General features: G+C 36.3%; 16 non-coding genes across 16 annotated transcripts; all 16 read right to left on the bottom strand.

Moving 5' to 3' along the window:
• Positions 1–1446: 1446 nt before the first annotated feature.
• Positions 1447–1565, bottom strand: LOC143733687 (5S ribosomal RNA). The gene has a single exon (XR_013201607.1). It is a non-coding gene; the product is annotated as a 5S ribosomal RNA (ribosomal RNA).
• A 169-nt stretch (positions 1566–1734) lies between these two features.
• On the bottom strand, positions 1735–1853 carry LOC143734172 (5S ribosomal RNA). The gene has a single exon (XR_013202075.1). It is a non-coding gene; the product is annotated as a 5S ribosomal RNA (ribosomal RNA).
• Positions 1854–2037: 184 nt separating this feature from the next.
• Positions 2038–2156, bottom strand: LOC143733686 (5S ribosomal RNA). Its single transcript, XR_013201606.1, has one exon. It is a non-coding gene; the product is annotated as a 5S ribosomal RNA (ribosomal RNA).
• Positions 2157–2325: 169 nt separating this feature from the next.
• On the bottom strand, positions 2326–2444 carry LOC143733684 (5S ribosomal RNA). The gene has a single exon (XR_013201604.1). It is a non-coding gene; the product is annotated as a 5S ribosomal RNA (ribosomal RNA).
• A 185-nt stretch (positions 2445–2629) lies between these two features.
• LOC143734183 (5S ribosomal RNA) lies at positions 2630–2748 on the bottom strand. Its single transcript, XR_013202085.1, has one exon. It is a non-coding gene; the product is annotated as a 5S ribosomal RNA (ribosomal RNA).
• Positions 2749–2917: 169 nt separating this feature from the next.
• Positions 2918–3036, bottom strand: LOC143733683 (5S ribosomal RNA). The gene has a single exon (XR_013201603.1). It is a non-coding gene; the product is annotated as a 5S ribosomal RNA (ribosomal RNA).
• A 169-nt stretch (positions 3037–3205) lies between these two features.
• LOC143734644 (5S ribosomal RNA) lies at positions 3206–3324 on the bottom strand. The gene has a single exon (XR_013202544.1). It is a non-coding gene; the product is annotated as a 5S ribosomal RNA (ribosomal RNA).
• Positions 3325–3493: 169 nt separating this feature from the next.
• On the bottom strand, positions 3494–3612 carry LOC143734643 (5S ribosomal RNA). The gene has a single exon (XR_013202543.1). It is a non-coding gene; the product is annotated as a 5S ribosomal RNA (ribosomal RNA).
• Positions 3613–3781: 169 nt separating this feature from the next.
• On the bottom strand, positions 3782–3900 carry LOC143734043 (5S ribosomal RNA). The gene has a single exon (XR_013201951.1). It is a non-coding gene; the product is annotated as a 5S ribosomal RNA (ribosomal RNA).
• Positions 3901–5760: 1860 nt separating this feature from the next.
• On the bottom strand, positions 5761–5879 carry LOC143734642 (5S ribosomal RNA). The gene has a single exon (XR_013202542.1). It is a non-coding gene; the product is annotated as a 5S ribosomal RNA (ribosomal RNA).
• A 169-nt stretch (positions 5880–6048) lies between these two features.
• On the bottom strand, positions 6049–6167 carry LOC143733682 (5S ribosomal RNA). The gene has a single exon (XR_013201602.1). It is a non-coding gene; the product is annotated as a 5S ribosomal RNA (ribosomal RNA).
• Positions 6168–6336: 169 nt separating this feature from the next.
• LOC143734329 (5S ribosomal RNA) lies at positions 6337–6455 on the bottom strand. Its single transcript, XR_013202229.1, has one exon. It is a non-coding gene; the product is annotated as a 5S ribosomal RNA (ribosomal RNA).
• Positions 6456–6624: 169 nt separating this feature from the next.
• On the bottom strand, positions 6625–6743 carry LOC143734681 (5S ribosomal RNA). Its single transcript, XR_013202578.1, has one exon. It is a non-coding gene; the product is annotated as a 5S ribosomal RNA (ribosomal RNA).
• Positions 6744–6912: 169 nt separating this feature from the next.
• Positions 6913–7031, bottom strand: LOC143733681 (5S ribosomal RNA). The gene has a single exon (XR_013201601.1). It is a non-coding gene; the product is annotated as a 5S ribosomal RNA (ribosomal RNA).
• A 169-nt stretch (positions 7032–7200) lies between these two features.
• LOC143733680 (5S ribosomal RNA) lies at positions 7201–7319 on the bottom strand. The gene has a single exon (XR_013201600.1). It is a non-coding gene; the product is annotated as a 5S ribosomal RNA (ribosomal RNA).
• Positions 7320–7488: 169 nt separating this feature from the next.
• LOC143733679 (5S ribosomal RNA) lies at positions 7489–7607 on the bottom strand. Its single transcript, XR_013201599.1, has one exon. It is a non-coding gene; the product is annotated as a 5S ribosomal RNA (ribosomal RNA).
• Positions 7608–17773: the final 10166 nt, after the last annotated feature.

Genomic DNA, 17773 nt, shown 5'->3' with positions numbered 1-17773 from the left:
ATTGTCTTTATTACCATTGTCTCTGTCCCTTGTGGTAGTCTCATCTTCTTCCTCCATTTCAACTATGTTTTCATTACACCATGACATTTCTTCTGACTCCTTACTTCCATCCTCTGCTTCTTTCACCATCTCATTTTTTTGTCCAGACTCCTTATTAAAGTCTTTTGAATTCAACCCATCCTGTTCTTTCCTCATGTTCTGTTTCACTTCACTCTGAGGACTATGAGGACCCGCATTTCCTCTTTTAGTCCCTTCAGAGCGTTGATCTTCTTCACTTTCTGTTTCACAGTCACATTTCATATAAACTTTGTTACAGTCCAAGCACTTTTCCGCTTTACAATCTTTTGCGAAATGGCCCTGCTCAGCACATTCATAACATTTAAAATTAGGACAGTCTTTAAAAACATGCCCAGGTTGCATACACATTCGGCAGAGTTTAATCTGTCCATCATGTATTACCCTGAAATACCTTTCTCCCTCAGATGTTTCAAATTTGGCACTATATGGCAGTGATGTTACCTCCTTTGGAAATCTTATTTTGACATACCTTGTGCCGTCTGCAATGTCCGTTCCGGGGTATAATCTCCTCTTTATTTGTGTTATGGGAGTAACTCCCCACAGCTTTAACTTGTCCTCGATTGTTTCATCCTCCACATAAGCAGGCAGGTGAATAAAAGAAACCACACATTCCTTTAACTCCAACCTCCTTACTACACAGAGTTGTCCTTTAATTTCCACACCGTCCATCAGATCATCACAGTCATCCGCACACGTCAAAGTAAGTTCATATTCCAAAGAATTCTTTGGTCTCACTGCCAGTAGTTTACCATTGCCTATATTCCTTGTCACTTCTCTGATGATATCCTCTGCCTTTATTCCTTTTTTGTTCATTATATCCATCACCACTGTTGCCTCTTTCAGATATTCCATTCTCTTCTTAGCACTTTTCTGCCCAAAAGCCTCCTTGTTTAATCCGTTAAACTCTCTCAATCCTTTTTCCATTGCATCTTGGTCAATCGTCGTTTGTGTTCCTCCTGCCGTTCCTGGGTCTTTACCATTTAATCTGTCCATTATTCAAAAGAAAGATTTCCTCCAAGCAGATAAACTGCTTGGGGATTAAAAAAATAACATACAAGTAAACAGAACTTCAAATAAACAAAACAAAAAATAACTAAGAGAGAGCACATGGGAGAGCCTCTCTCTCCCAACTGCCAGCACACTTCCTGGATCGTACCACTAACGAGATCGGGCGTGACCAAGGTGGTATGGCCGTAAGCGAAAACTGCTGCCAAAATTGGGCTATTTAAAAGGTTAGCCCATTAATGAAGAAAACGAAGAAGAACTTTTGAAAAAACTCAAACTCTTTCATGCTCTCTGAAGAATCTCAGAGACTTTTAAAGGCTTTCTGAAGAAGCTCAGGGACTCTTATTTTTTTTAAATCAAAAAAGCTTACAGCACCTGGTATTCCCAGGCGGTCTCCCATCCAAGTACTAACCAGGCCCGACCCTGCTTAGCTTCCGAGATCAGACGAGATCGGGCGTGACCAAGGTGGTATGGCCGTAAGCGAAAACTGCTGCCAAAATTGGGCTATTTAAAAGGTTAGACCATTAATGAAGAAAACTAAGAAGAACTTTTGAAAAAACTCAAACTCTTTCATGCTCTCTGAAGAATCTCAGAGACTTTTAAAGGCTTTCTGAAGAAGCTCAGGGACTCTTTTTTTGTTTAAATCAAAAAAGCTTACAACACCTGGTATTCCCAGGCGGTCTCCCATCCAAGTACTAACCAGGCCCGACCCTGCTTAGCTTCCGAGATCAGACGAGATCGGGCGTGACCAAGGTGGTATGGCCGTAAGCGAAAACTGCTGCCAAAATTGGGCTATTTAAAAGGTTAGACCATTAATGAAGAAAACTAAGAAGAACTTTTGAAAAAACTCAAACTCTTTCATGCTCTCTGAAGAATCTCAGAGACTTTTAAAGGCTTTCTGAAGAAGCACAGGGACTCTTTTTTTATTTATTTATTGTTTTTTTAAATCAAAAAAGCTTACAGCACCTGGTATTCCCAGGCGGTCTCCCATCCAAGTACTAACCAGGCCCGACCCTGCTTAGCTTCCGAGATCAGACGAGATCGGGCGTGACCAAGGTGGTATGGCCGTAAGCGAAAACTGCTGCCAAAATTGGGCTATTTAAAAGGTTAGCCCATTAATGAAGAAAACGAAGAAGAACTTTTGAAAAAACTCAAACTCTTTCATGCTCTCTGAAGAATCTCAGAGACTTTTAAAGGCTTTCTGAAGAAGCTCAGGGACTCTTATTTTTTTTAAATCAAAAAAGCTTACAGCACCTGGTATTCCCAGGCGGTCTCCCATCCAAGTACTAACCAGGCCCGACCCTGCTTAGCTTCCGAGATCAGACGAGATCGGGCGTGACCAAGGTGGTATGGCCGTAAGCGAAAACTGCTGCCAAAATTGGGCTATTTAAAAGGTTAGACCATTAATGAAGAAAACTAAGAAGAACTTTTGAAAAAACTCAAACTCTTTCATGCTCTCTGAAGAATCTCAGAGACTTTTAAAGGCTTTCTGAAGAAGCACAGGGACTCTTTTTTTATTTATTTATTTATTTTTTTAAATCAAAAAAGCTTACAGCACCTGGTATTCCCAGGCGGTCTCCCATCCAAGTACTAACCAGGCCCGACCCTGCTTAGCTTCCGAGATCAGACGAGTTCGGGCGTGACCAAGGTGGTATGGCCGTAAGCGAAAACTGCTGCCAAAATTGGGCTATTTAAAAGGTTAGACCATTAATGAAGAAAACTAAGAAGAACTTTTGAAAAAACTCAAACTCTTTCATGCTCTCTGAAGAATCTCAGAGACTTTTAAAGGCTTTCTGAAGAAGCTCAGGGACTCTTTTTTTGTTTAAATCAAAAAAGCTTACAGCACCTGGTATTCCCAGGCGGTCTCCCATCCAAGTACTAACCAGGCCCGACCCTGCTTAGCTTCCGAGATCAGACGAGATCGGGCGTGACCAAGGTGGTATGGCCGTAAGCGAAAACTGCTGCCAAAATTGGGCTATTTAAAAGGTTAGACCATTAATGAAGAAAACTAAGAAGAACTTTTGAAAAAACTCAAACTCTTTCATGCTCTCTGAAGAATCTCAGAGACTTTTAAAGGCTTTCTGAAGAAGCTCAGGGACTCTTTTTTTGTTTAAATCAAAAAAGCTTACAGCACCTGGTATTCCCAGACGGTCTCCCATCCAAGTACTAACCAGGCCCAACCCTGCTTAGCTTCCGAGATCAGACGAGATTGGGCGTGACCAAGGTGGTATGGCCGTAAGCGAAAACTGCTGCCAAAATTGGGCTATTTAAAAGGTTAGACCATTAATGAAGAAAACTAAGAAGAACTTTTGAAAAAACTCAAACTCTTTCATGCTCTCTGAAGAATCTCAGAGACTTTTAAAGGCTTTCTGAAGAAGCTCAGGGACTCTTTTTTTGTTTAAATCAAAAAAGCTTACAGCACCTGGTATTCCCAGACGGTCTCCCATCCAAGTACTAACCAGGCCCAACCCTGCTTAGCTTCCGAGATCAGACGAGATTGGGCGTGACCAAGGTGGTATGGCCGTAAGCGAAAACTGCTGCCAAAATTGGGCTATTTAAAAGGTTAGACCATTAATGAAGAAAACTAAGAAGAACTTTTGAAAAAACTCAAACTCTTTCATGCTCTCTGAAGAATCTCAGAGACTTTTAAAGGCTTTCTGAAGAAGCTCAGGGACTCTTTTTTTGTTTAAATCAAAAATGCTTACAGCACCTGGTATTCCCAGGCGGTCTCCCATCCAAGTACTAACCAGGCCCGACCCTGCTTAGCTTCCGAGATCAGACGAGATCGGGCGTGACCAAGGTGGTATGGCCGTAAGCGAAAACTGCTGCCAAAATTGGGCTATTTAAAAGGTTAGACCATTAACCTGTTAACCTTCAAGGCCACTTTTGAAAAATCCCCAGAAATGGCATACCCAAACTTAAACAGATACAGTTTATGAACCCTTTGCACTAAAAGCACAAGTATGATCTCATTTGAAAGCTGACACCTAGTAGTTTATTGTAAATGTAGAAATAATTATTGTCATAATGAAAAAAAAAATGTTTAAATAGCTTCAAAGTTTTGTAAAGTTATTAGAAATTTACTTTCATGAAACATCTTCATAAAAATAAAATTGAAGTTGGCCCTGGAGCAATCTAGAAATGCACTGCAGCTAAAGCCATATGTGTGACCATTTTATATTTAAAATCTGAAAATGATAAGTCTAAAACTCTGTATTTAGTTAAATGTTTTTCAAGATCATGTCAAATTACTTTATTTTGATTAGACTCTAAAATGCAAACTGATGTTTAGTTATCTTCTGAGTCATCTAATCAGTCTATTGTCTCTATTATTTTGTGGTGCAAACGAGCCCCATTCAGTGTGAGTCTCCCCTGCACACATTTACACCTCTCCAGACTGGTTATGGCTCTAAATATGCATTTCTTTTGTCTGCATTATAGCTACTAACGACTGGCTATTCACAGGCTATTCATAGGGTTTCAAACCCTAATTTCTTTTATCAAAGTTCTCACTAAATATTTGAAACTGGTATCAAATGCACTGAAACATTTCAGTAAGCATTCCTATTTAGAAAAAATCATAAAACAATAACTGCTGGTGGCAGGTGCACCTGGGCTAGCTAGCATGTTAGCTTAGCACACCATCAATACACGACCATTTATGAGATTGAAACCATGTTTGTGCTCCAAACTTACTTTATAACGCAAGTCGAGTGTTTTAAATAATCTTCTGTGATCTAATTTGGCTTCAGATAAAAAAAAATCCGACAGAAAATTTATTATTTATAGTGTTCTGCACGATGATGAAATCTATATCGATTAGCATTGCATTATAAATATAATCTATTATTATGAAATACCTGGCATGGCTTGAAGAACACAGGTAACTCAAATATCATTGCAATCATGTTTATTGTCTTCAAAACATCTTTATCTGCATGTTACAGCGATCTCTGTCAGCTACTTTCTGTATCAGTGACGTCCTGGAATGTCACATGACTATGGGTCTTCTTCGTGGTCCATAAATGGACTGTTATTGTGCATATAGCGCCCTCAGGCTATTGGTATGAATTGAAAACACAGCACATCTCAGTAAGAAGCGATCATAATGATTACATCGACGCATTTGGGTATAAATTCAACAAATATTATTCCTGTCTATAGAAATATGATGTGAATCTATGAGAATATATCAATATTTCTCCAAGTCTGCACATTTTTGAGCTAAAGCCCTGAGGGACGATGTTTTGCGAATCGCTGTCATGACGACAGCTTGGAGTGTTTTTTTATGAATGGACCAGCTGACGCTCATAATTCATATTAAAGGTATCGACTCATTTTTCCATTTCATAACTCCTGACACAAATTAAGACATAACTGTCACTATAAGTTTCTCAGAATACAATAGTGGTCAAATACTGAATCTTGAGTATTATATCTTTTTAATGATGTATAGTTTGTCAAGGTATAACATTAAATCTGATAGTAAATTTGAACTAAATAAAAAAAAACCGCTTCAGTGCGCCGACGCTCTGGAAACGGTTAACAGGTTAATGAAGAAAACTAAGAAGAACTTTTGAAAAAACTCAAACTCTTTCATGCTCTCTGAAGAATCTCAGAGACTTTTAAAGGCTTTCTGAAGAAGCTCAGGGACTCTTTTTTTGTTTAAATCAAAAAAGCTTACAGCACCTGGTATTCCCAGACGGTCTCCCATCCAAGTACTAACCAGGCCCAACCCTGCTTAGCTTCCGAGATCAGACGAGATTGGGCGTGACCAAGGTGGTATGGCCGTAAGCGAAAACTGCTGCCAAAATTGGGCTATTTAAAAGGTTAGACCATTAATGAAGAAAACTAAGAAGAGCTTTTGAAAAAACTCAAACTCTTTCATGCTCTCTGAAGAATCTCAGAGACTTTTAAAGGCTTTCTGAAGAAGCTCAGGGACTCTTTTTTTGTTTAAATCAAAAAAGCTTACAGCACCTGGTATTCCCAGGCGGTCTCCCATCCAAGTACTAACCAGGCCCGACCCTGCTTAGCTTCCGAGATCAGACGAGATCGGGCGTGACCAAGGTGGTATGGCCGTAAGCAAAAACTGCTGCCAAAATTGGGCTATTTAAAAGGTTAGACCATTAATGAAGAAAACTAAGAAGAACTTTTGAAAAAACTCAAACTCTTTCATGCTCTCTGAAGAATCTCAGAGACTTTTAAAGGCTTTCTGAAGAAGCTCAGGGACTCTTTTTTTGTTTAAATCAAAAAAGCTTACAGCACCTGGTATTCCCAGGCGGTCTCCCATCCAAGTACTAACCAGGCCCGACCCTGCTTAGCTTCCGAGATCAGACAAGATCGGGCGTGACCAAGGTGGTATGGCCGTAAGCGAAAACTGCTGCCAAAATTGGGCTATTTAAAAGGTTAGACCATTAATGAAGAAAACTAAGAAGAACTTTTGAAAAAACTCAAACTCTTTCATGCTCTCTGAAGAATCTCAGAGACTTTTAAAGGCTTTCTGAAGAAGCTCAGGGACTCTTTTTTTGTTTAAATCAAAAAAGCTTACAGCACCTGGTATTCCCAGACGGTCTCCCATCCAAGTACTAACCAGGCCCGACCCTGCTTAGCTTCCGAGATCAGACGAGATTGGGCGTGACCAAGGTGGTATGGCCGTAAGCGAAAACTGCTGCCAAAATTGGGCTATTTAAAAGGTTAGACCATTAATGAAGAAAACTAAGAAGAACTTTTGAAAAAACTCAAACTCTTTCATGCTCTCTGAAGAATCTCAGAGACTTTTAAAGGCTTTCTGAAGAAGCTCAGGGACTCTTTTTTTGTTTAAATCAAAAAAGCTTACAGCACCTGGTATTCCCAGGCGGTCTCCCATCCAAGTACTAACCAGGCCCGACCCTGCTTAGCTTCCGAGATCAGACGAGATCGGGCGTGACCAAGGTGGTATGGCCGTAAGCAAAAACTGCTGCCAAAATTGGGCTATTTAAAAGGTTAGACCATTAATGAAGAAAACTAAGAAGAACTTTTGAAAAAACTCAAACTCTTTCATGCTCTCTGAAGAATCTCAGAGACTTTTAAAGGCTTTCTGAAGAAGCTCAGGGACTCTTTTTTTTTTTAAATCAAAAAAGCTTACAGCACCTGGTATTCCCAGGCGGTCTCCCATCCAAGTACTAACCAGGCCCGACCCTGCTTAGCTTCCGAGATCAGACGAGATCGGGCGTGACCAAGGTGGTATGGCCGTAAGCGAAAACTGCTGCCAAAATTGGGCTATTTAAAAGGTTAGACCATTAATGAAGAAAACTAAGAAGAACTTTTGAAAAAACTCAAACTCTTTCATGCTCTCTGAAGAATCTCAGAGACTTTTAAAGGCTTTCTGAAGAAGCTCAGGGACTCTTTTTTTGTTTAAATCAAAAAAGCTTACAGCACCTGGTATTCCCAGGCGGTCTCCCATCCAAGTACTAACCAGGCCCGACCCTGCTTAGCTTCCGAGATCAGACGAGATCGGGCGTGACCAAGGTGGTATGGCCGTAAGCAAAAACTGCTGCCAAAATTGGGCTATTTAAAAGGTTAGACCATTAATGAAGAAAACTAAGAAGAACTTTTGAAAAAACTCAAACTCTTTCATGCTCTCTGAAGAATCTCAGAGACTTTTAAAGGCTTTCTGAAGAAGCTCAGGGACTCTTTTTTTTTTATTTATTTTTTTTTAAATCAAAAAAGCTTACAGCACCTGGTATTCCCAGGCGGTCTCCCATCCAAGTACTAACCAGGCCCGACCCTGCTTAGCTTCCGAGATCAGACGAGATCGGGCGTGACTTTTTTTTTTTTTTTTTTTGTGGAAAATTTCAATCAATAAAATACAATAAAATCAAATAGAAATTAAAAGATACAGATTTTCTTCCACAACCATTCTACATCACAAATCATTTACATAATTTAAAAAACTTCTTCACTTCCAGGCAACTTCCACATTAGATCCTTTAAAACAGCACAAACTTTTGGGGTAAAAACACCATAAAAAACATCCAACTTATTTTCACATTTAAAATACTCATACAATCCTTCAATATACAATTCAGTTTTCCTTTTAAAAGCAATCCAAACATCCAACACGATTTTTTCCTTTTTTGCTACAATTCTTCTCTCCCATATTGCACTTTTCATTAGCATCACACACAGATTAATAAAACTTTTGTTTTTACCCTTTTCTTCCATCCCAAACATCACCACTCTATTCCATTCTACAGTCCTCTCATTGGATTCCCCTCTCAACATTTCAATCAGTCTTTTACCCTTTTTGTTAAAATCTTCCAATTCTCTACAATTTAAAAACAAGTGTAAAAAACTTTCATCTTCCACATTACACACTTTACATGTTTCACTTAGTTCCATGTGGATTTTTTTTTAAATAATGTCAGTAAAAATTGCTCTGTGTCTGATTAAATATTCAAAACTCTCCAATTTTGCATCTATCATTGTACCTTTCATGTTATTCCATATATCCTCTTCTTTTAGATCTTTGTATTTCTGTACCCAGTACTCATTGACTTTTGGTTTTCTGAAAACCCCCTCTCTAAAAAAACAGTAAAACATTTTCACAGTACATTCATTAAAAGCATATCGTTTTTCTCCCAACTTTACATTCACTTTTTTCCCTTGTTTCTCTTCTTCCATATCTTCTATTCTTTTTATCCACTCTTTGGGTATTGCTTCTTTCATTATTTCATACTTATTTTGTAGTTCTTGTTCATTAAAATCCTCTTTTGCCACTTCCATTGTATCTATTATATACTGTAATGGTAAAAATCCCTCTTTAAATTCATATAAAATATCTCTAACTCTTGTGATCCCAACATCCCACCATTTCTTTAAAAAAATCACATTCCCCTGATTTAAAATGCCGCTGTTTAAGAATAAAGGCTGGTTTAAAATGCTCTCTCTACCTTGAGGATTAAAATTAACAATAGTTAAAAATTTCCCCCAAGCACTCATCAATTCTCTGTAAAAATCTGGCATTCCTTTCACCATCCAATTCTTAGTTTTCATCCATAAAATATTATCTCCCAAATTAAAATTCCCACATTTATTTAAAAAATATTCCATCGTCTTTTTCCACGTTGTTTTAATTTTCTCATCCAGATACTTTTTTATTACTTTAACTCTTAAGCTATTTTTTCTTTGTTCCACATCTATCAATCCCATCCCTCCCTTTCCAACTTCTCCTATTATAGTTTTGTATGCAATTCTTGGAGGTTTTCCATCCCATATAAAATCCAGAAAACATTTCTTCAGCCTTTTTTCCACCCACATCGGCATAGAAGTCACATATAAAACATACCACAACTTTGCTACCATTAAAACATTTACAATCAAAACCTTCCCCTTTAAACTTAAAGTCCTCAATTTCCAAAAATGTAACCTTCTTTCAATTCCTCCTAGTATTTCTTCCCACATTACTACTTCAACATATTTTTCGTCTTTCCCTATTAAAACACCTAGGATCTTTATTTCCTTTGATTCTTTAAACTTAAAATCATTTGCTAAAACACTCGCCCCTCCAAATCTCATATATACTGTTTTCTCTTCATTTATCTTGCTCCCTGATCCCCTACAAAACGTCTGTACCACTTCCATTGCTTTTTTAACACTGTTTATATCCTTAACCATTATTGTTGTATCGTCTGCGTATTGAAACATGTTTTCATTTTCCCCACTCTCTTCAATGTCTATCCCTTTTACTTCTTTATCTCTTTTAACAGCTAATCCCAAAGGTTCTGCAACTAGTGAATATAAAAGTGCTGATAGTGGACATCCTTGTCTTATTGACCTAGTTAATTTAAAACATTCTGTTAAAAACCCATTACATTTTACTCTTGTTATTGCTCCTTTATATAAAATTTTAATCCATTTGATAAAACTTTCCCCAAACCCATACCCACTTAAAATCTCAAATAAATAGTCATGTTCTACTCTGTCGAAGGCCTTTTCAAAATCCAAACTAATAACATATCCATCCTTATTTTTTTCTTTCATATACCTTATTCTATCTATTATACTTATTGTTGTGTCTGTATTATCCTTCCCTTTCACTCCATATACTTGATTTGTTTTGATTATGGTTGGCATTACCTCTTTCAATCTGTTGGCTAAAACTTTTGTTAAAATTTTCAAATCTGTGTTCAACATTGTGATGGGTCTATAATTTTTTAAATCTGCTTTTTCTCCTTTTCTTTTATATATCAACTTAATTAATCCCATCCCCATTCTCTGATTCATTTCATCTTTCTTAAAAGTCTCTTCATATACTTCTTTTAAAATATCCGTTAAAAAATCCTTAAAAGTTATATAAAATTCATTCCCTAAACCGTCAATACCTGGGCTTTTCCTTTTATTCAGTTCACTTATTGCTCTTTTTATCTCTTCTTCTCTTATCTCTAGGTCACACTCTTTTTTGTCATCCTCTCCTACTTTGGTCTTTATTTGTTTCAATAATTCTAGTTTTTCTTCCTCCTTTACTCCTTCTGCTTTGAATAGCTTTCCATAGTATGCTTTTATTGCTTTTAGTATCTCTTCATTTATTTCCACTATCTCTCCATCTTCCCTTTGTATTATTTTAATTGTTTGTGAAATTCCCCTTCTTTCCAAATCAAAAAAAACTTAGTACATTTCTCTCCTTCCACTGTATACTTTGCTTTACTTCTTAATCGTGCCCCATTATATTTCTTCTCTTCTATTTCTTTCAGTTTTCCCTCTATTTCTTTTATTTTTTGTATATCTTTTTCATTCATGTTCAATTCCTTTTCTAGTTGTTCTCGTATGTCTCTTTCTTTACCCTTTTTACATCTCTGAATTATCCCACAATATTTTATGCTAAAATCTTTGATTAAATACTTCACATTTTCCCACCAAATCCTTTTGTCTTCTCTATACATTCCGTTTTCTTTTTCCTTTGTTATAATTTCCTGTACACTTAAAACATAGTCTTCGTTCTTTAAAATCCCTGTGTTTAAAACCCATACTCCCGGCCCTCTTTTCACTGTATCCCAATCAATTTGCATAAAAATAGGCTTGTGATCACTTAAACTAGTTTCTTCATATCTTATTTTTTCTAAATAGCTTTCCATATTCCGTGTACATAAAATAAAATCAATTCTCGTTTTACAAATAAAATTCCCCACAATTTGTCTTCTTGAAAATTCTTTTCTCTTTTCATTTCTTTCCCTCCATACATCAATCAATTCATTTTCTTCCATCAGCCCTTTTAACTCTTTTCTTCCTGTATCTGTCTTAAAAACCATTCCTTCAGCCATGTCCAGTTTACTAAAAACAACATTAAAATCCCCCATAATAACAATATCCTTATATTTCCTTAAAAGTTCCCTTAAACCATTAAAATATTCCCTCTTCTTAATCTCTTCCGGTGGTGCATGCACATTTACCACAAGAATTTTGTTCTCTTCATATTCCATTTCAAAACCTATACATTTCCCCACTTTATCTTTATATACTACTTTACATTTTATATCTCTATTTTCTCTTATTAGTACTGCAACTCCTCTTCCAAATCTATCATCCCCGTTGTTGTATAAAATCTCTCCATTCCATTTTTTTCTTATTTCACTTATATGCAAGTCTTTCCAGTTAGTCTCTTGTAACATTATCACATCTTCTCTTTTACACATTTCCTTCACTTTTTCAAATTTCCTCATGTCCATTAAACCTCTAGCATTAAAAGTAACCATTCTTAAAATCATGACACAAAAAAAAGTTCTTAAAAAGACATTGCTAAAATCCATCTTTTCATTCATTCTCCTCCGAGTCCTTTACCAGTTCCTTTTCATCTATACTTTGTTGCTCACCTTTTAAAGTCACTCTTTTTCTCGGTCCTTCAGTGTTCGGTTTTATCTGTATTGATCTTCTCCTTTTATTTGATGGAACTACATTGTCATCTTCTTCATTTTCCGCTTCCTTTTCCATTTCCACATTCTGCTCCGTGTCCTTTTGTTCTGCTCTGTCTACTTCACTTTCCAAGCTTACATTCATGTCCATTTGTGTCCAGTTTTTATCCTCTTGTTGTGTTTGTTCCCCCTGTTTATACTCATCGTCCATCCGTTCCTCACTTTGTTTATTTTCTGTAATTTCACTCGTCTCCTTTCCTCCGTTTTCTTCTTCTTGCTCCTTTTCTGTGTCTCTTTCTAGCACCTGCCCGCTCACCTGCTCCTCTTCTTCCTCCTCTCGCCCCGTCCAGCATTCACATTTAGTGAGAACCTCTCGGCAATCCGGGCACTTAACAGCGTTGCAGTTCCTTGCAAAGTGGCCTTTCTCGTCACATTTAAAACACTTAAAATCTGGACAGTCTTTCACCACGTGGTCCGGGCTCATGCACAGTCGACAGGTTTTCACCTGATGACTGTGCATCACTCTGAAGTATTGTGGTCCTTCAGCTGTTTCCAGTCTTGTGCTGTATGGTAGTGATGCCACCTCCCTTGGGAACCTTACTTTTAAAAAGCGTGTGCCGTCCTCTATATTTGTGCCCGGATAAAACCTCCTTTTCACCACAGAAACTGGGATTACTCCCCATTGTTCCAGCTTATTAAAAATGTCCGCATCCTCAGTGTAGGCCGGCAGGTGCATAAAAAAGACAACATAGTCCCTGTTGTGAAGACTCTTTACCTCGAATGTCATTCCTTTAATATCCAATCCGTCCATTAAGCATCCCGTATCCTCCTCCCGTTCAAGTGTAACTTCATATTCATTTGTTTGTTTAGGTCTCACTGCCAAAATCTTTCCTTCTCCGATCTTCTCCGTCACTGCTTTTATGATATCCATCGCTCTCACCTCTTTTTCATCTCTTAAATCCACCGTTATTGTCGCTTCCTTTTTGTACATCCTTTTCGCTTTCTCCTTTCTCGCTTCTTTCCCCCGTTCTTGTCCATCTCTTTGTTGTTCGTCCGGTCCGTGGTCGTTTCGCCCTCGTGGTACTCCAGCCATTGCAATGTCCGTTAACCTTTGTCCATCCATCAAAGAAAAACACGCAGACAAAATTCCTCCCAAACAGCGTATGCTGTTGGGAGGATTTAGCTTAAACAAAAAACAAAACAAAAAAACTAACAAAAAAACACTGATTCTGACAAAAACAAACGAAAAAACCCAGAAACACGTTTGGTGAGCCTTCCTCACCCACTACTGCCACACTACTTCCTGGTTGCTCTAGGGCGCCCTCAAGGTGGTATGGCCGTAAGCGAAAACTGCTGCCAAAATTGGGCTATTTAAAAGGTTAGACCATTAATGAAGAAAACTAAGAAGAACTTTTGAAAAAACTCAAACTCTTTCATGCTCTCTGAAGAATCTCAGAGACTTTTAAAGGCTTTCTGAAGAAGCTCAGGGACTCTTTTTTTGTTTAAATCAAAAAAGCTTACAGCACCTGGTATTCCCAGGCGGTCTCCCATCCAAGTACTAACCAGGCCCGACCCTGCTTAGCTTCCGAGATCAGACGAGATCGGGCGTGACTTTTTTTTTTTTTTTTTTTTTTTTTATTAAAAATTCTTAAAACAATACAGAACAAAGTGCACAAATACAGACAATTCTCATTAAAAACAACTTGATCTCAGAAATATTTGTTACAGTTTTCCCCAACCAGATCTTAAATTCTTTGCCTCCTTTACATGTCTAGTTCTATTTTATATTTCTTAAATATATTTCCCACTTCATTTGTGTACATTTTAAAAAACACTTCTTCTTTTCCCTCCAATCTCCAATAGTTATAGAGTGTTAACATATAGTCTTTCACCATATTTTTATATAGAATCCACACATCTATCGCAACATCTCTAATTTTAACTATATTCCTTCTTTTCCAAATAGCCTTTCTTGCAAGCATAAATAAAAGATTTATAACCTCTTTGTTTTTACACTTCTCCTCCATTCCTAACATCAAAATTCTTTGCCAATCTCCCTCTTCTGTTTTTTCCCTTAGCTCATTTATCATATTCTTTACCATTTTTAAAAAGGCACTTAATTTTTCACACAGTAAAAACAAATGCAGCAAACCTTCATCTTGTTTTTTACACACCTTACACAATGCATTTAGCTCTTTTTTCATTAAACACAGTCTCATTTCTGAATAAATAACATTATGCCTAATAAAATAATCCAAGCTTTCCAATTCTGTGCTTATTAAAACCCCTCTCATATTTTTCCATATTTCTTTCTCACTCAAACCATTAAAATGTCTCAACCACATCTCATTTGAATTCGGCTTTTTAAAAGCCTCTTCCATAAAAACATGATAAAACATTTTCATATTCCCCAATTTTAACTCCATTCTTTTACCTTGATTTGTAAAAAAACATTTCAATTCTCCCTTCTTTCTTCTCTCCCCACTCTGTATTTTATTCAGCCACTCATTAGGTATTGCATTTTTCATCTCTTCATATTGTTTCTTTACACAACTTATATCATACTCTTCCTTTGCCTCCTCTAACTCATCAATGATCACTTGCATTGGTAAAAATCCGTCCCTTATTTCATACAATATATCTCTTACTCTTGAAATTCCAACCGCCCACCATTTTTTAAAAAACATTTCCTTCCCATTATTCACAATATTTTTATTAAAAAACAATGGTTGGTTTAAAATCTCTTCTCTCTCCGCTGGCTTAAAATCCACCTTAGAGAGGAAAAAACCCCAAGCTTTTAAAACTTCCTTATAAAATTCTGGTACTCCTTTAAACATCCACTCCTTCATTTTCATCCATAAAACACTATCCCCCAATTTCACCTCCCCACATTTGTTCAAAAAATATTTCATTGTTTCTTTCCATTCCCCCTTTTCCTCTTCATCTATATATTTTTTCACCACTTTGATCCTCATACTTTTCTTCTTTAGTTCTACATCAGCTAACCCCATCCCTCCTTTATCTGTCTGTCCAATCAAAGTGTTATATGCAACTCTTGGGGGTTTTTTCTCCCAAACGAATTCTGTCACGCATCTTTTCAGTCTCATTTCCACCCATCTTGGTGTTGCACTAACAGTTAAAATATACCACATTTTAGATAACATTAATGCATTTACCACTAAAATTTTCCCTTTCAAACTTAACATCCTTCCCCTCCAAAAAATTAATCTCCTCTCCATTTCTCCCACCATCATTTCAAACATTCTTTCTCTTGCCCCCTTCTCATCTTTCCCTAAAGTCACCCCCAAAATTTTTGTTTCTTTTACTTCCTCAAAATGTACAACCCCAACCAAATTTGGTACCCTTCCAAACCTCATGTACACTGTCTTTTCTTCATTCACTCTTGCTCCTGTTCCTTTTCCATATCTCTCTACTTTTCTCATTACTTCCTTCACACTTTCTAAATCTTTTAAAAACAACGTTGTGTCATCTGCATACTGAAATATCCTTTTTTCTTCTTTGCCTTCTTCTATTCTAATACCTTTTATACATTCATCTTTTTTAATCATTAATCCTATAGGTTCTGCTACCAAAGTATACAGCTGTGCAGAAAGTGGACATCCTTGTCTAATAGACCTGGTTATTCTAAAAGGTTCAGTTAAAAACCCATTACACTTTACTCTTGTCATTACATTTTTATATAAAATCTTTATCCAATCATTAAAATTTTTCCCAAACCCAAAATGTTCTAAAATTGAAAATAAAAACCCATGTTCTACCCTATCAAAAGCCTTTTCAAAATCTAAATTAACAACATATCCATCCTCCTGTGTTTCATTTAAATAACTTATTATGTCTCTTATACCACCTGTAATATCTGCAATATCTCTCCCTCTCACCCCATACGCTTGGTTAGTCATTATAACTGTTGGTAAAACATTTTTAAGTCTGTTTGCAAGAACCTTAGCTAGTATTTTCAAATCTGTATTTAACATTGTTATTGGCCTAAAATTATTTAAAATATTTTTACTTCCTTTCCTTTTATAAATCAATTTCATCAATCCCATACTCATCCTCTGGTCAATTTCCCCTTTCTTAAAAATCTCCTGATATACTTCTTGTAAAATTTCACTTATTCTCTCTTTAAAAACTTTATAGAATTCATTTACTATCCCATCCGTGCCTGGGCTTTTCCTTCCTTTTAAACTATTTATAGCTTGTATAATTTCCTCTTTGCTAATTTCTTTTTCACATTCTTCCTTATCCTCTTTACTTACTTTAGCCGTAACACACTCTAGTAATAGGTTTTTCTCTTTTTCATCTATTCCTTTTGTTCCAAAAAGTTCTCCATAATACTCTTTTACTTCTTTTAAAATCCCTTTTATGTCCTTCACTATTTCTCCTTTTTTATTTTGTAATTCTTTTATCATTTCCGCTTTTCTTCTGTTTTTTTCTAAACCAAAGAAAAATTTTGTACATTTCTCTCCTTCAATTGTATATTTTGCCTTACTTCTTAATATTGCTCCTTTACACTTTTCTTCCTCAAATTTCCTTAGCTCTTCTTCCCACCGTATTATCTGTTCTATCTGTACTTTACTTTTATTTGTCTCGTCTCTTAGCTTTGCCCTTATTTTTACCTCTTTTGCTTTTTTGACCCTCTGTACCAGTTTACTGTAATTCATAGAATATTTCTTTATTTCATATTTTACATTTTGCCACCACAATCTTTTATCTTCAAAGTACATTCCATCCTCTTTCTCTTTTTCTAATATTCCTTCAATTCCTATTCTGTAACTTTCATTTGCCAGTATTCCTGAATTTAAAATCCACACACCAGGCCCTTTTTTTTCTCTACTAAAATCAATTTTCCATAAAAGCATCTTATGATCACTCAAGCTGGTATCCTTATAACAAATTTCCTCCAGAAAACATTCCATTTCCCTTACACTCAAAATAAAATCTATTCTTGTCTGACACATGAAATTCCCTACTAATTGTCTTCTGGAAAAGTCTCTTTTTCTTTCATTTTCATCTCTCCAGACATCAATCAAATTTCTCTCCTCCATCATCTCTTTTAACACTTTCCTTCCCACATCTGTTTTAAAAACCATCCCATCCGCCATGTCAATTTTACTAAAAACTGTATTAAAATCCCCAACTAAAATTAAATTATTCCATTTCTTTGTTAAAATCCTAATTCCCTCAAAAAATTCCCTTTTTTCTCCCTCATGCGTAGGTGCATGCAAGTTAATTATCACAAATTCATTATCACCTTGTGTAATTTTAATCCCATTACATTTGCCTTTTTTGTCATTATATACTTCACATGAATTAATTTCAACATTTTCTCTTATTAAAATTGCTACCCCTCTTCCCAACCTTCCATCACCATTATTATAAAATATTTGCCCTTTCCATCTATTTTTCACATCCTCTATCATTTCTTCTTTCCAGTTTGTTTCTTGTAAAATTATCACATCTTGTTTTTTACATAGTTCATTTAACATTTCAAATTTCCTTTTACCGATTAAACCTCTTGCATTCCAACATACCAAATTTAAAACCATACTGTACAAAAATAAATAATTAAAAACGTTCATTCTTGATTATCTTCTCCGTCTTCCCTTCTCAACCCCTCAACCGTATTATCTAATTGTTTAAGTCTTTTTCTTTTTGCCAGTTCTAAATTAGGTGTTACCTTCTGTTGTTTTCTTCGTGGCATTATTCCCAGTTCTCTGTCATTTTGTGCCTCCGTTTGGTTCTTCTTTCCTTCATCTCGTGCCAGTTTTACTTCATTCAGTTCT

This window comes from Siphateles boraxobius, unplaced genomic scaffold (assembly GCF_051911475.1).
Source record: "Siphateles boraxobius isolate OS27281-9 unplaced genomic scaffold, OSU_SipBor_1 99, whole genome shotgun sequence".
Classification (NCBI taxonomy): Eukaryota; Metazoa; Chordata; class Actinopteri; order Cypriniformes; family Leuciscidae; genus Siphateles; species Siphateles boraxobius.
This window is presented reverse-complemented; position numbering and strand designations above follow the sequence as displayed.